The following is a 16840-nucleotide window of genomic DNA, read 5'->3' on the forward strand; positions in this document are numbered from 1 at the left end:
ATGCCCTTCCTGATGTTATTCTGAGCACACACCTCACACTGACTTAGTATGTAGTCAATCGAGTTTTGCAGCTATGGTGACCAGAATCCTTCCTTCTTGATCTTTCTAGCCACTTCTCCTCTTGCACAGTGGTCCACTCCATGCGCTTCGCTAATTAGTACGGTTAGTAATGATGTGGGTGCTATGACTAATCCCTCCCCATTTCTCCATATCCTGTCCTGCTGTCCCTGTAGTGCTCCTCTATCTTTCCACATTGCCTTTTCAGCTACAGAGGTTTCCTCCTGTAACTGTGCTACATCTTCTAATGTGATCTGAGGTTCGATATCCCCCGTACCTGGCCCTGGGTGCGGCCTTGCTATTTCTACTGGGGCTATCGTAGCCTCAATGCATCCTGACGCTTCTTTAGCTGCCTTGTCGGCTTTGGTGTTTCCCTGTGTGATGCTGTCTGCTCCCTTTTTATGCGCCTGACACTTAATTATGGCTAATTCCCTTGGACCCATCATGGCCCTTATTAAAGCCCTGATTTGACCTTCCTGTTGTATTGGTCCTCCTCCGCTTTTCATAAATCCCCTTTGCTTCCATATTGGCCCGAACAGATGGCAGACCCCGTGGGCATAGGCCGAATCAGTATAAATTTCCAATGCTTCCCCGTTTGCTAGCTCACATGCTCTGGTCAATGCTTTAAGTTCTGCCAGTTGGGCTGAACAGGGCTGTTCACATTTCTCTGCTTCTATGACTGCAAGTGTTTCCCCTTTCTGTTCAACTATGGCATAGCCTGCGTGGTTTCCTAAGTGATCCCTGTAACATGAGCCATCTACATACAGTATCCTTTTCCCTTCTGTCACTAGTCCCTCTGCTCTTAAGTCTTTTCTCAGTTTCATAAATGTTTTTGCTTCTCTTAAGCATTCATGTTCTTCTCCTTCATGAGGTAATGGCATGTCATCAGCTGGATTTACTCTGTTGCACTTTATTATCGTGATATCTGGAAATGTGGTTAGCATTCGATAATGATGGATCCTAGCAGGTGTCAGCACAAATTTTCCTTGCTCAATCAATTCAGCTACCTTATGGTATACATGTATGTTTATCGGATATCCCATTGTGACCGTAGCTGCCTTTTCGTACGCCCACCAAGCTGCTGCCAGGCCTTGATAGCACGGAGGGTATCCCATCGCTACGTCGTCTAGTTTGGTACTGTAATATGCTACAGCCTGCCTTCGTCTACCCTTGCAATTTTCCTGCATTAACATTGCTGTAGCAAATCCGGCTTCTCTGTTACTCACAAATAAGTCAAAGGGCTTGTCATAGGTCGGTAAGGCCAATGCTGGTGCCTGTGCCATTTCTCTTTTCACGTTTTCAAATGCGTCTGAAGCATCTTTATCCCATTTTAGTTTGGCTTTTAATTCGTCACACCCTGCCTCCTTCATTATCTTTCGTAGTGCCTGCGTTTTTTCGGCATAGCTTTCCACCCATTCTGAACTGAATCCTGTCATTCCCAAAAATGTCATCATTTGTCCCACCGTCCGTGGTTTCGGAACTTTTAGTACTGCTTCTATTTGCTGTGAAGCTATCTCCTTCTGTCCTGCTGATATTTCTCTCTCCAAGTATTCTACCTTTTTCTGGCACAGCTGCAGCTTTTTCCTGGAAACTTTATGGCCCCCTTCTGCTAGTCTTTCCAATAGTTTTAAACTATCCTTCCTGCACTGTTCTTGTGTTCCTGTGCATAATAATAAATCATCCACATATTGTATCAGTGTTCCTTCCAACTGTATTCCTTCTAAATCTGCTCTCAACACCTGATTGAATACATGTGGGGAATGTTTAAATCCTTGGGGCATCCTATTGTATGTGTATTGTTTCCCCTCGTACGTAAATGCAAAGAGATACTGACTTTCTTGAGCTAGTGGCACACTAAAAAATGCCGAACATAGGTCTACTACAGTAAACCATCTACTTTCAGGTGGTATATTTGTCATCAAGGTATAAGGGTTTGGAACCTCTGCTGGCATATCTTCCACTACTTCATTAATTGCCCTTAGGTCATGCACCAATCTCCATTTTTCTCCGTCCGCCTTTTTCACTGGTAGTAGCGGTGTATTACACCTGCTCCGGGTTTCTTTTAATACCCCTGCTTCTATCAATCCCTTAATTGTCCCTCTAATTCCTTCAATTGCTTCTGTCTTGATTGGGTATTGCGGCCTATACGGCCCCTGACGTCCTATCTTTAATCTGACTTCAACTGGATTAGCGTTTTTGACCCTCCCTACATCCGTGTCCTGTCTGGACCACAACTCCTGCGGGAGGGAGTTCAAATCCTGCTCTAACCTCTCTCTCCACTCCAGTTCCTGTTTCTCGATTTGCACTCCTATTGTTATCTGCTTCGGTTTCCCAAGCATTTTAACATCCAAAATTATTTTCGTCATTTGTCCATTGCTGGACGTCCAAATATCTACATTGTCTGTCTGGACAAATTCTAAATCTTGTGCTCTCAACACCATTGGTCCTAGGTCTTTTGATCTGTATCCCGGATTCACTTTCAATGTGACATGTGGCTCCGCCCCAGATACAGAGAACCATTTGTTAACCCATTCATTCCTAACAATGGTGAGGGCTACTCCCTCTAGTCCGATTAAAATACTTCCTGACTTTATTTCCTGTTCTCGTCCTGCCTCCCTTTCCCATTTCTCCTGTATCTCAGGTTCCTGCCCTTCATCAAATATCATTGTACTGTGTAATTCTGTTCTTGGCCATTTGGCTTGTGGAACCCAAGTGTTTATAAGCTTTCCCCAAACTTCCCATATCTGTTTTTTAACTTGTTCCTCTATATCTCCCAACCAATATACATTAACCCCTTCCTTTCCTGGTATTTCAAGTGGATACATTCCCATCAAATCAATTCCTTGTTCAGTGCATTCTAATTTCAGTCGTAAACCTAGGATTGCATCCCTTCCCAATAGATTTAAAGGAGTTTTATCACATACTAAAATAAGTACATGGGTTGTCTTATTTCCAATGGTAACAGGCACCGGCGTCGTCATTCGAGCTAATGTTACTTTCCCCGAGAACCCCACAGTTTTTACAAACTGGTTTGACAATGGTAAGTGATCCGCATATTTCGTTTGCATGCACGTACATGTGGCGCCGGTGTCTATCATCATGGGGACCTCGATCCCTCCTACTCTAACGTTAACTATAGGTTCCTGCTCTGCAGTTTCTGTTATCTGTACGTACTGTCCTACCATTTCGGGGTTCTCTGGGCCTCCCTATGGGGAATTCTGATGGTTTACCGGCCCTTGAAACATCGGGATGCTGTTTGGCGATCCTTGGATCAGTTGTTGGCCTGTCTGCTGCTGGTTTTCTCCCTGTCTGGGGAAATTCCGCGGGCAATTCCTTTTTATGTGCCCTGCCTCCCCGCACCCCCAACACACACCTGAAGGGCCAGGCAGTGGTCCCTGTCTCGGAGTCTGATGATTAACCTGTCCCTGTCCTCTCTGATTCTGATAGGGTGGCCTACCACCTCCCTGTCCTTTCCCATTTCTATTCCAGTCAGTCTGACTTTGCAGGGCGTATGGGTTTTGATAATTTAGGCCATAGGCTCCTGGGTTCATGGACAGTGGGAAGGCAGAAATGTTATAGGTTATGACGGGCTGGCCTCCATCTCCGCTCACCCCTTTGATTAGTGCAGGTATTTCCTCTGGCTTTTGCTCCACCATCATTGGTGCTATTTTTCTGGGTGCGAGATCCTCTTTTGCCTTCAGTTTATCCTTGCTTTTGATCTCCTCCAACTGTGCCTGAAGGAGTTTACGTTGTACCTCCTTCAGCTGTTTGGCTGCATTCTTTTCATCTTTGCGATGTCTCTCTACTGCATGGGCAACATAATCCACAAACTCTCGGTAATTTTTTGAGTCCAAGCCCACCACTTCCTCCAGCCTTGTCTTAGCTGGGGCTGGCAAGCCCTCTAGGATTGCAGCCCGGAACATGGAGTTGGTCAGTGGGTCTATTAGAATGTCCCTCTCCGTGTCTCTTCTCCACCTTTTTAATTGATTCTCCACATACACCGCTGCATTCTCCTCCTCACCCAGTGGCTCTCCCTTTAGGGTTTTTACATCCATTCGATTGGGGTACATATCCCGCAGTGCCTGCCAGATGACTTGGCGGTACTGGTCCATTAGTATCCCATCCACCGCTGGGTCATAAGCTGCGGTCGGGATGCCAGCACGTCTCATTACTTCCGCCATTTGGTCCATTCCTAGCACCTTTGTCAGGAGAGCTTTGATGTCGCCCAGTGCCATCCTTTTTCCCACCATTTTTGCCTCCAACTGTCCAATCCACCTTCCAGCTCCATCCAAAATATTGGGTAATTCATTAATTAAATTAGGCAAATCCTGACCTGACCAAGGGATATACTGCGGTCTGCCACCCTTCAGAATCACCGGGAATACCCTTTTCCCTCTCCTATCCACATCTGGAAACTTTACAGGTGGGTGCCTTTCCCGCCTTGATTTTCTTTGCACCCCTAACATTGATTGGCTCTCTTCGTCTTCACTACTTTCTTCTGTTTCTCCTTCCGTCTCTCTCGCCATTCTACTTTCCTCTGGGTGCTTCCACCTCCATCCTTCGTCATCTGTTCTATGTCATATTCTCCCTCAAAATTCATTGTGCCTGATATAACTGGGTACAGTCCCGTGGAGCTCTGTTTCTCTAAGTATGGGGGTGGGGCTACGTTTGGATCTTCCAATTTTGCTTTTTCCTCAAGTTGTACTGGCATCTGCATTCTACCTCCCCTCCATACCCCTCTTCTCTCTTTCCCTTCTTGTTGGAATAGGGCTAATATCTCTAACTCCTTTTCTCGCTTTTCCCTTCTTTTGCTCGATTTATCCTTAATCTTATAGTTCTTTATCATTCCCTTCTGGTCCTCACACCTCTCTATGGACCATGTGCCTTCCTCCGGCCACTGTGTATTGGTCTTATTTGTTCTTTTGGCCCATTTTTTAGAGACGTGTTCTATATCTCCCCTAAGGGCTGGGAACTTATCCCCTAATATCTCCACTGGTGTTTTAACTTGGTGCGCCATTACTCGTCTTTTTGGATCACTGTCGCAATTTTTGTCACTTAGTCCGTCAGAGTTAGGTATTACAGTGATTATTACTTGCTGTATTGTTTTTCCGTGCTCAGTCCCCTTTTTACCTTTCCTTTGGATTTCTTTTGCCACTATCTGTAATTCTAACCGGGGTCCTGATATCCACTTCCCCGTAGTCCCCTGTCCCGGCACTATCTTCCTCTCCCGGGCCAGAGGGTAGTAGGTTTTCACTTGCTCGTCTATGTGTATAAGAATCCTGTATCGGTCAGATCCCTTTATTAATTTCTCTAGGGTTTCCAATTTTATTTCGTCTATCCAATTCCTATCGACTACTCTTTCCCAATTTACATACGGCCACTCATTCTTTATCTCCTCTAAGTTAATTATGTGTGTAATCTTTTTCCAATCCAGTGTTGCTTCCGTTTTTGTTATTATTCAAAGATTAGTTATTTTCAATCTTGTCACCAGGCAGTTTTGTCAGGGTAATTTTTCAAGTTGTTAGTTATTACCCTACCTATATTCTTATTTCTGTCCTTCACGCTGTTTTCTCAGACCAGTTTGTTCAAATTGGTCTTTTACTTCCTCTATTCTAGCTGCTACTCCCCTTTCCTGTGGTTAAAATCCACTCCTGTGCTTTTGGCTACTGTATTAGGTCCTGGAGCGATCTCTCACTGATCTCTCTCCCTCTCGGTTGACGTCCCTTACCCGAGGTCCTGGGTAGGTTTGGACTGGCAGATTTTCCCACACTTACTCTCTTCTGGGCAAGTCGTGGCCTGAAAAACCCGCTCCAAACCGCTTGACTTATCCTAATTGCATTACTTTAGCGTTCGGCCTTTTTCCCGTCTCACTTTTTACCCATTCACAGACAATACAGTATTCGCAGCGCGCTTTTGCATGCAAAAATTCTGCTCTTCGGATCAGACTCAGTCTCTCAAAATTTTTACACAATTTGGTTTTACCTGTGCAGGATATCTTTTTGGGTTGGGGAGATCCAGGACCAGCAGAGAGCCGGGCGCACCGGGCCTCGAGAAAACCCCTTTCTGACAACAAGGATTTACATGCATGCAAGTCTGCTTACCTTGTTGACAGAAGGCCGGCTGCGGACTTCTCGGTTCCGGTCGGACCACCGTCTCCGCCACTCCTTCCAGATGCTTTTCTGGGCGATCTCTCACCAACCCTGCTAAGCAGCGCCAATTTTGTCGTGGTTCCCCAGGACGACAATTCGTTCACATTGGTTTAAAACAGAGAGTCTGAGCAGCGATCTTCCAAGCAATAGACTTTATTTCTCAGCACAAGCGATAAAGCCGGGAACGTCCGGAACACTCCAAAGAGCCCTTGGGCTTACAATCTTTTATGTACATTTCAGCCTCCGATCTCAAGATCCTTATCTCCCTTTTACTGCCTGTCCTTGGTTGTTATCTTACCCTATAGCCCGATCTTTCTTTGGCCACCATTATTTTTAGTTGACCCTTTATCTGTTTTCTTTGCAATCGGTTGTTCCCTGTTATATCTCTTCGTTTCTTAAACCATGGTGGTTATAACTCTTGCTCTTATCTGAACTTTTCTGTTTGTACAATAATCGTGGTTTTGCAGGCTAAGGCCGAAAGTGTTTAGAAGAAAAGACATCCCCTCTGCTAATTTATGGTCCACTAATGTGTTTAGAAGAAAAGACATTCTCTCTGCTGACTTATGGTCCACTAATGTGTTTAGAAGAAAAGACATTCTCTCTGCTGGTTTATGGTCCACTATTAAGTTGAACCACCGAGCAGTCTTCCTTGTTTTCTTAAGTGACTATTGTCTGCTTTTGCTAATCAGTGGCTGCCATTTACTTCCCTGTTTCCTCTGCCTTGAGCATGTCATCTATACTTGATCACATTAGGTCACACGAAGTTACTTTAGGTTACATTGGTTACATACCCATCTCACTACTCACCTAAATCTGCTTTATCATTTCACTAAGACCTAAATCTACTTTATCATTTTACTAAAACCTGTGAATCTGAATTCCATACTAAACTCATACAATATCCAGTACAATTTCCCTTACAAAAGGAATAGGAGGAGGCCATTCAGCCCCTTCTCCAGCCTGTTACACAGGAACAGGAGGAGGCCCCATTCAGCCCCTTCTCCAGCCTGTTACACAGGAACAGGAGGAGGCCCCATTCAGCCCCTTCTCCAGCCTGTTACACAGGAACAGGAGGAGGCCATTCAGCCCCTTCTCCAGCGTGTTACACAGGAACAGGAGGAGGCCCCATTCAGCGCCTTCTCCAGCCGGTTACACAGGAACAGGAGGAGGCCATTCAGCCCCTTCTCCAGCCTGTTACACAGGAAAAGGAGGAGGCCATTCAGCCCCTTCTCCAGCCTGTTACACAGGAAAAGGAGGCCCCATTCAATTTAGCATGGACAATCCACCCTAACCCGCAAATCTTTGGACACTAAGGGACAATTTAGCATGGCCAATCCACCCTAACCTGCACATCTTTGGACACTAAGGGACAATTTAGCATGGCCAATCCACCCTAACCTGCACATCTTTGGCCACTAAGGGACAACATAGCATGGCCAATCCACCCTAACCTGCACATCTTTGGACACTGAGGGACAATTTAGCATGGCCAATCCACCCTAACCTGCACATCTTTGGACACTAAGGGACAATTTAGCACGGCCAATCCACCCTAACCTGCACATCTTTGGACACTAAGGGACAATTTAGCATGGCTAATCCACCTAACCGACACATCTTTGGACACTAAGGGACAATTTTGCACGGCCAATCCACCCTAACCCGCACATCTTTGGACACTAAGGGACAATTTAACATGGCCAATCCACCCTAACCTGCACATCTTTGGACACTAAGGGGCATTGTAGCATGGCCAATCCACCCTAACCTGCACATCTTTGGACAGTAAGGGACAATTTAGCATGGCCAATCCACCCTAACCCGCACATCTTTGGACACTAAGGGACAATTTAGCACGGCCAATCCAGCCTAACCTGCACATCTTTGGACAGTAAGGGACAATTTAGCATGGCCAATCCACCCTAACCCGCACATCTTTGGACACTAAGGGACAATTTAGCACGGCCAATCCACCCTAACCCGCACATCTTTGGACACTAAGGGACAATTTAGCATGGCCAATCCACCCTAACCCGCACATCTTTGGACACTAAGGGTCAATTTAGCATGGCCAATCCAACCTAACCCGCACATCTTTGGACACTAAGGGACAATTTAGCATGGCCAATCCACCCTTACCCGCACATCTTTTTTTTAAATATACTTTTCCAATTCAATCAAATCAAATCCAATTCAGAGTCTCAACAAGTTGAGACATTTCAGATCCAGGCTGACAAGACAGGGCGGGAGACCAAAACCACCCTGTCCTGGGCCTGATCTACATGAGCCAAGCTGATTGGAGAAGGGGGACGATTCTCCTCCAAGACCTGAGCTCATTTGCATCTTAGCCAAAAGGCCGAGATGCCGCTTTTAAAAATTGCTTCATATGAAACATATGAAGCTTCAGTGGAAGCTAATGACCTCAACCAAGTGCAGGCGATCCATACGACACTTGATCTTAGCCAAAAGACCGAGAAGCGCAAATCTTTGGACACTAAGGGACAATTTAGCACGGCCAATCCACCCTAACCGACACATCTTTGGACACTAAGGGACAATCTAGCACGGCCAATCCACCCTAACCTACGCATCTTTGGACACTAAGGGACAATCTAGCACGGCCAATCCACCCTAACCTACACATCTTTGGACACTAAGGGACAATTTAGCATGGCCAATCCAACAAATCTGCACATCTTTGGACACTAAGGGACAATCTAGCACGGCCAATCCACCCTAACCTACACATCTTTGGACACTAAGGGACAATTTAGCATGGCCAATCCTGGATTAACATCAGAACAGATACAGTCAGGAACACAGATTGCTGGGGGAGAGGGGTTACTGAGTGACAGTGTGAGGGATCTGGATTAACATCAGTACAGATACAGTCAGTAACACAGGGTGCTGGGGGAGAGGGGTTCCTGAGTGACAGTGTGAGGGAGCTGGATTAACATCAGTACAGATACAGTCAGTAACACAGTGTGCTGGGGGAGAGGGTGACTGAGTGACAGTGATGGGGAGCTGGATTAACATCAGTACAGATACAGTCAGTAACACAGGGTGCTGGGGGAGAGGGGTTACTGAGTGACAGTGTGAGGGAGCTGGATTAACATCAGTACAGATACAGTCAGTAACACAGGGTGCTGGGGGAGAGGGGTTACTGAGTGACAGTGTGAGGGAGCTGGATTAACATCAGTACAGATACAGTCAGTAACACAGGGTGCTGGGGGAGAGGGGTTACTGAGTGACAGCGTGAGGGGGCTGGATTAACATCATGAGATACACAGTCTGTAACACAGGTGCTGGGGGGAGAGGGGTTACTGAGTTACAGTGCGTGGGAGATGGATTAACATCAGTAGAGATATAGTCAGTAACACAGGGTGCTGGGGGAGAGGGTTTACTGAGTGACAGTGTGAGCGAGCTGGATTAACATCAGTAGAGCAACTTTCAGTAACACAGGGTGTTGGGGGAGAGGGGTTACTGAGTGACAGTGTGAGGGGGCTGGATTAACATCATGAGATACACAGTCTGTAACACAGGTGCTGGGGGGAGAGGGGTTACTGAGTTACAGTGCGTGGGAGATGGATTAACATCAGTAGAGATATAGTCAGTAACACAGGGTGCTGGGGGAGAGGGTTTACTGAGTGACAGTGTGAGGGAGCTGGATTAACATCAGGAGAGATACAGTCAGTAACACAGAGTGCTGGAGGGAGAGGGGTTACTGAGTGACAGTGTGAGGGAGCAGGATTAACATCAGTACAGATAGTCAGTAACACAGGGTGCTGGGGGACAGGGGTTACTGAGTGACAGTCTCAGGGAGCTGGATTAACATCAGTACAGGTACAGTCAGTAACACAGGGTGCTGGGGAAGAGGGGTCACTTGGTGACAGTGTGAGGGAGCTGGATTAACATCATTAGAGACACAGTCAGTAACACAGATGCTGGGGGGAGAGGGGTGACTGAGTGACAGTGTGAGGGAGCTGGATTAACATCAGTACAGATACAGTCAGTAACACAGGGTGCTGGGGGGAGAGGGGTTCCTGAGTGACAGTGTGAGGGAGCTGGATTAACATCAGTGGAGATACATTCAGTAACACAGGGTGCTGGGGGAGAGGGGTTACTGAGTGACAGTGTGAGGTAGCTGGATTAACATCAGTGCAGATACAGTCAGTAACACAGGGTGCTGGGGGGAGAGTAGTTTCTGTGTGACAGTGTGAGGGAGCTGGATTAACAGCTGTGGAGATACAGTCAGGGACACAGGGTGCTGGGGGAGAGGGGTTACTGAGTGACAGTGCGTGGGAGCTGGAGTAACATTCGTAGCGACACAGTCAGTCACACAGGGTGCTGGGGGGAGCGGGGATACTGAGTGATAATTTGAGGGAGCTGGATTAACATCAGGACAGATACAGTCAGTAACACTGGGTGCTGGGGGAGAGGGGTTACTGAGTCACAGTGTGAGGGATTTGGATTAACATCAGTACAGATACATTCAGGAACACAGGGGTTGGAGTCGGGGGGCGACTGAGTGACAGTGTGAGGGAGCTGTATTAACATCCGTACAGATACAGTCAGTGACACAGGGTGCTGGGGAAGAGGGGTTACTGAGTGACAGTGTGAGGGAGCTGGATTAACATCAGTACAGATAGTCAGGAACACAGGGTGCTGAGGGGAGAGGGGTTACTGAGTGACAATTTGAGGGAGCTGGACTAACATTAGTAGAGCTCCTGTCAGTGACATAGGGTGCTGAGGGAGAGGGGTTACTGAGTGACAGTGTGAGGGAGCTGGATTAACAACTGTGGAGATACAGTCAGTAACGCAGGGTGCTGGGGGAGAGGGGTTACTGAGTGACAGTGTGAGGGAGCTGGATTAACATCAGTACAGAAACAGTCAGTAACACAGGGTGCTGGGGGAGAGGGGTTCCTGAGCGACAGTGTGAGGGAGCTGGATTAACATCAGTACAGATAAAGTCAGTAACACAGGGTGGCTGGGGAAGAGGGGTTACTGAGTGACAGTGTGAGAGAGCTGTATTAACATCAGTACAGACACAGTCAGTAACACGGGGCTGGAGTAGGGGGGCGACTGAGTGACAGTGTGAGAGAGCTGGATTAACATCAGTTGAACAAAGAACAAAAAAGCACAGGAACAGGCCCTTCGGCCCTCCAAGCCCGTGCCGCTCCCTGGTCCAAACTAGACCATTCTTTTGTATCCCTCCATTCCCACTCCGTTCATGTGGCTATCTAGATAAGTCCGAAACGTTCCCAGTGTGTCCGCCTCCACCACCTTGCCCGGCAGAGCATTCCAGGTCCCCAGCACCCTCTGTGTAAAATATGTCCTTCTGATATCTGTGTTAAACCTCCCCCCCTTCACCTTGAACCTATGACCCCTCGTGAACAACACCTCCAACCTGGGGAAAAGCTTTCCACCGTTCACCCTATCTGTGCCTTTCATAATTTTATACACCTCTATTAATTCTCCCCTCATCCTCTGTCTTTCCAGGGAGAACAACCCCAGTTTACCCAATCTCTCCTCATAACTAAGCCCCTCCATACCAGGCAACATCGTGGTAAACCTCCTCTGAACTCTCTCCAAAGCCTCCACGTCCTTCTGGTAGTGTGGCGACCAGAACTGGACGCAATATTCCAAATGCGGCCGCACCAACGTTCTATACATCTGCAACATCAGACCCCAACTTTTATACTCGATGCCCCGTCCTATAAAGGGAAGCATTCCATATGCCTTCTTCACCACCTTCTCCCCCTGTGACGTCACCTTGAAGGATCTGTGGACTTGCACACCCAGAGATACAGTCAGTAACACAGGGTGCTGGGGGAGAGGGTTACTGAGTGACAGTGTGAGGGAGCTGGATTAACATCAGTGCAGATACAGTCAGTAACACAGGGTGCTGGGGGAGAGGGGTCACTAAGTGACAGTGTGAGGGAAATGGATTAACATCAGTCGAGATGCAATCAGTGACACAGGGTGCTGGGGGAGAGGGGTTTCTGAGTGACAGTGTGAGGGAGCTGGATTAACATCAGGACAGAGACAGTCAGTAACACAGGGTGCTGGGGGGAGAGAGGGGTTACTCAAAGACAGTGCGAGGGAGCTGGATTAACATCAGTCGAGATACAGTCAGTAACACAGGGTGCTGGGGGAGAGGGGTTACTGAGTGACAGTGTGAGGGAGCTGGATTCACATCAGTAGAGATACAGTCAGGAACACAGGGTGCTGGGGGGAGAGGGGTGACTGAGTGACAGTGTGAGGGAGCTGTACTAACATCAGGAGAGATACAGTCAGTAACACAGGGTGCTGGGGGAGAGTGGTTACTGAGTGACAGTGTGAGGGAGCTGTACTACCATCAGTAGAGATACATTCAGTAACACAGGATGCTGGGGGAGAGGGGTTACTGAGTGACAGTGTGAGGGAGCTGGATGAACATCAGTACAGACACAGTCAGGAACACAGGGTGCTGGGGGGAGAGGGGATACAGAGTGCCAGTGTGAGGGAACTGGATTAACATCAGTAGAGCAACTTTCAGTAACACAGGGTGTTGGGGGAGAGGGGTTACTGAGTGACAGTGTGAGGGAGCTGGATTAACATCAGTAGAGCAACTTTCAGTAACACAGGGTGTTGGGGGAGAGGGGTTACTGAGTGACAGCGTGAGGGGGCTGGATTAACATCATGAGATACGCAGTCTGTAACACAGGTGCTGGGGGGAGAGGGGTTACTGAGTTACAGTGCGTGGGAGATGGATTAACATCAGTAGAGATATAGTCAGTAACACAGGGTGCTGGGGGAGAGGGTTTACTGAGTGACAGTGTGAGCGAGCTGGATTAACATCAGTAGAGCAACTTTCAGTAACACAGGGTGTTGGGGGAGAGGGGTTACTGAGTGACAGTGTGAGGGGGCTGGATTAACATCATGAGATACACAGTCTGTAACACAGGTGCTGGGGGGAGAGGGGTTACTGAGTTACAGTGCGTGGGAGATGGATTAACATCAGTAGAGATATAGTCAGTAACACAGGGTGCTGGGGGAGAGGGTTTACTGAGTGACAGTGTGAGGGAGCTGGATTAACATCAGGAGAGATACAGTCAGTAACACAGAGTGCTGGAGGGAGAGGGGTTACTGAGTGACAGTGTGAGGGAGCAGGATTAACATCAGTACAGATAGTCAGTAACACAGGGTGCTGGGGGACAGGGGTTACTGAGTGACAGTCTCAGGGAGCTGGATTAACATCAGTACAGGTACAGTCAGTAACACAGGGTGCTGGGGAAGAGGGGTCACTTGGTGACAGTGTGAGGGAGCTGGATTAACATCATTAGAGACACAGTCAGTAACACAGATGCTGGGGGGAGAGGGGTGACTGAGTGACAGTGTGAGGGAGCTGGATTAACATCAGTACAGATACAGTCAGTAACACAGGGTGCTGGGGGGAGAGGGGTTCCTGAGTGACAGTGTGAGGGAGCTGGATTAACATCAGTGGAGATACATTCAGTAACACAGGGTGCTGGGGGGAGAGTGGTTTCTGTGTGACAGTGTGAGGGAGCTGGATTAACAGCTGTGGAGATACAGTCAGGGACACAGGGTGCTGGGGGAGACGGGTTACTGAGTGACAGTGCGTGGGAGCTGGACTAACATTCGTAGCGACACAGTCAGTCACACAGGGTGCTGGGGGGAGCGGGGATACTGAGTGATAATTTGAGGGAGCTGGATTAACATCAGGACAGATACAGTCAGTAACACTGGGTGCTGGGGGAGAGGGGTTACTGAGTCACAGTGTGAGTGTTTTGGATTAACATCAGTACAGATACAGTCAGGAGCACAGGGGTTGGAGTCGGGGGGCGACTGAGTGACAGTGTGAGGGAGCTGGATTAACATCAGTTGAACAAAGAACAAAAAAGCACAGGAACAGGCCCTTCGGCCCTCCAAGCCCGTGCTGCTCCCTGGTCCAAACTAGACCATTCTTTTGTATCCCTCCATTCCCACTCCGTTCATGTGGCTATCTAGATAAGTCCTAAACGTTCCCAGTGTGTGTCCGCCTCCACCACCTTGCCTGGCAGCGCATTCCAGGCCCCCAGCACCCTCTGTGTAAAATATGTCCTTCTGATATCTGTGTTAAACCTCCCTCCTTCACCTTGAACCTATGACCCCTCGTGAACATCACCGCCGACCTGGGGAAAAGCTACCCACCGTTCACCCTATCTGTGCCTTTCATAATTTCAGACACCTCTATTAAGTCTCGCCTCATCCTCTGTCTTTCCAGGGAGAACAACCCCAGTTTACCCAATCTCTCCTCATAACTCAGACCCCCCATACCAGGCAACGTCCTGGTAAACCTCCTCTGTACTCTCTCCAAAGCCTCCACGTCCTTCTGGTAGTGTGGCGACCAGAACTGGACGCAATATTCCAAATGCGGCCGAACCAACGTTCTATACATCTGCAACATCAGACCCCAACTTTTATACTCCATGCCGCGTCCTATAAAGGGAAGCATGCCATATGCCTTCTTCACCAGCTTCTCCCCCTGTGGACGTCACCTTGAAGGATCTGTGGACTTGCACACCCAGAGATTCAGTCAGTAACACAGGGTGCTGGGGGAGAGGGGGTACTGAGTGACAGTGTGAGGGAGCTGGATTAACATCAGTGCAGATACAGTCAGTAACAGAGGGTGCTGGGGGAGAGTGGTCAATGAGTGACAGTGTGAGGGAGTTGGATTAACATCAGTCGAGATGCAATCAGTGACACAGGGTGCTGGGGGAGAGGGGTTACTCAGTGACAGTGTGAGGGAGCTGGATTAACATCAGTACAGATACAGTCAGTAACACAGAGTGCTGGGGGGAGAGAGGGGCGACTCAGTGACAGTGCGAGGGAGCTGGATTAACATCAGTCGAGATACAGTCAGTAACACAGGGTGCTGGGGGAGAGGGGTTACTGAGTGACAGTGTGAGGGAGCTGGATTCACATCAGTAGAGATACAGTCAGGAACACAGGGTGCTGGGGGGAGAGGGGTTACTGAGTGACAGTGTGAGGGAGCAGTATTAACATCAGTACAGATACAGTCAGTGACACAGGGTGCTGGGGAAGTGGGGTTACTGAGTGACAGTGTGAGGGAGCTGGATTAACATCAGTACAGATAGTCAGGAACACAGGGTGCTGGGGGGAGAGGGGTTATTGAGTGACAATTTGAGGGAGCTGGACTAACATTAGTAGAGCTCCTGTCAGTGACATAAGGTGCTGGGGAAGAGGGGTTACTGAGTGACAGTGTGAGGGAGCTGGATTAACATCAGTACAGATACAGTCAGTAACACAGTGTGCTGGGGGAGAGGGGTTACTGAGTGACAGTGTGAGGGAGCTGGATTAACAACTGTGGAGATACAGTCAGTAACGCAGGGTGCTGGGGGAGAGGGGTTACTGAATGACAGTGTGAGGGAGCTGGATTAACATCAGTACAGAAACAGTCAGTAACACAGGGTGCTGGGGGAGAGGGGTTACTGAGTGACAGTGTGAGGGAGCTGGATTAACATCAGTACAGAAACAGTCAGTAACACAGGGTGCTGGGGGAGAGGGGTTACTGAGTGACAGTGTGAGAGAGCTGGATTAACATCAGTTCAGATACAGTCAGTAACACAGGGTGCTGGGGGAGAGGGGTTACTGAGTGACAGTGTGAGAGAGCTGGACTAACATTAGTAGAGCTCCTGTCAGTGACATAGGGTGCTGAGGGAGAGGGGTTACTGAGTGACAGTGTGAGGGAGCTTGATTAACAACTGTGGAGATACAGTCAGGTAAACAGGGTGCTGGGGGAGATTGGTTACTGAGTGACAGTGTGAGGGAGCTGGATTAACATCAGTCCACATAAAGTCAGTAACGCAGGTTGCTGGGGGAGAGGGGTTACTGAGTGACATTGTGAGGGAGCTGGATTAACATCAGTACAGAAACAGTCAGTAACACAGGGTGCTGGGGGAGAGGGGTTACTGAGTGACAGTGTGAGGGAGCTGGATTAACATCAGTGCAGATACAGTAAGTAACAGAGGGTGCTGGGGGAGAGGGGTCACTGAGTGACAGTGTGAGGGAGTTGGATTAACATCAGTTCAGATACAGTCAGTAACACAGGGTGCTGGGGGAGAGGGGTTACTGAGTGACAGTGTGAGGGAGCTGGATTCACATCAGTAGAGATACAGTCAGGAACACAGGGTGCTGGGGGGAGAGGGGTTACTGAGTGACAGTGTGAGGGAGCAGTATTAACATCCGTACAGATACAGTCAGTGACACAGGGTGCTGGGGAAGAGGGGTTACTGAGTGACAGTGTGTGGGAGCTGGATTAACATCAGTACAGATTGTCAGGAACACAGGGTGCTGAGGGGAGAGGGGTTACTGAGTGACAATTTGAGGGAGCTGGACTCACATTAGTAGAGCTCCTGTCAGTGACATAGGGTGCTGAGGGAGAGGGGTTACTGAGTGACAGTGTGAGAGAGCTGGATTAACATCAGTTCAGATACAGTCAGTAACACAGGGTGCTGGGGGAGAGCGGTTACTGAGTGACAGTGTGAGGGAGCTGGATTAACATCAGTACAGATACAGTCAGTAACACAGGGTGCTGGGGGAGAGGGGTTACTGAGTGACAGTGTGAGAGA

The sequence above is a fragment of the Mustelus asterias genome (assembly GCF_964213995.1).
Source record: "Mustelus asterias chromosome 26 unlocalized genomic scaffold, sMusAst1.hap1.1 SUPER_26_unloc_22, whole genome shotgun sequence".
NCBI classification, from domain to species: Eukaryota; Metazoa; Chordata; class Chondrichthyes; order Carcharhiniformes; family Triakidae; genus Mustelus; species Mustelus asterias.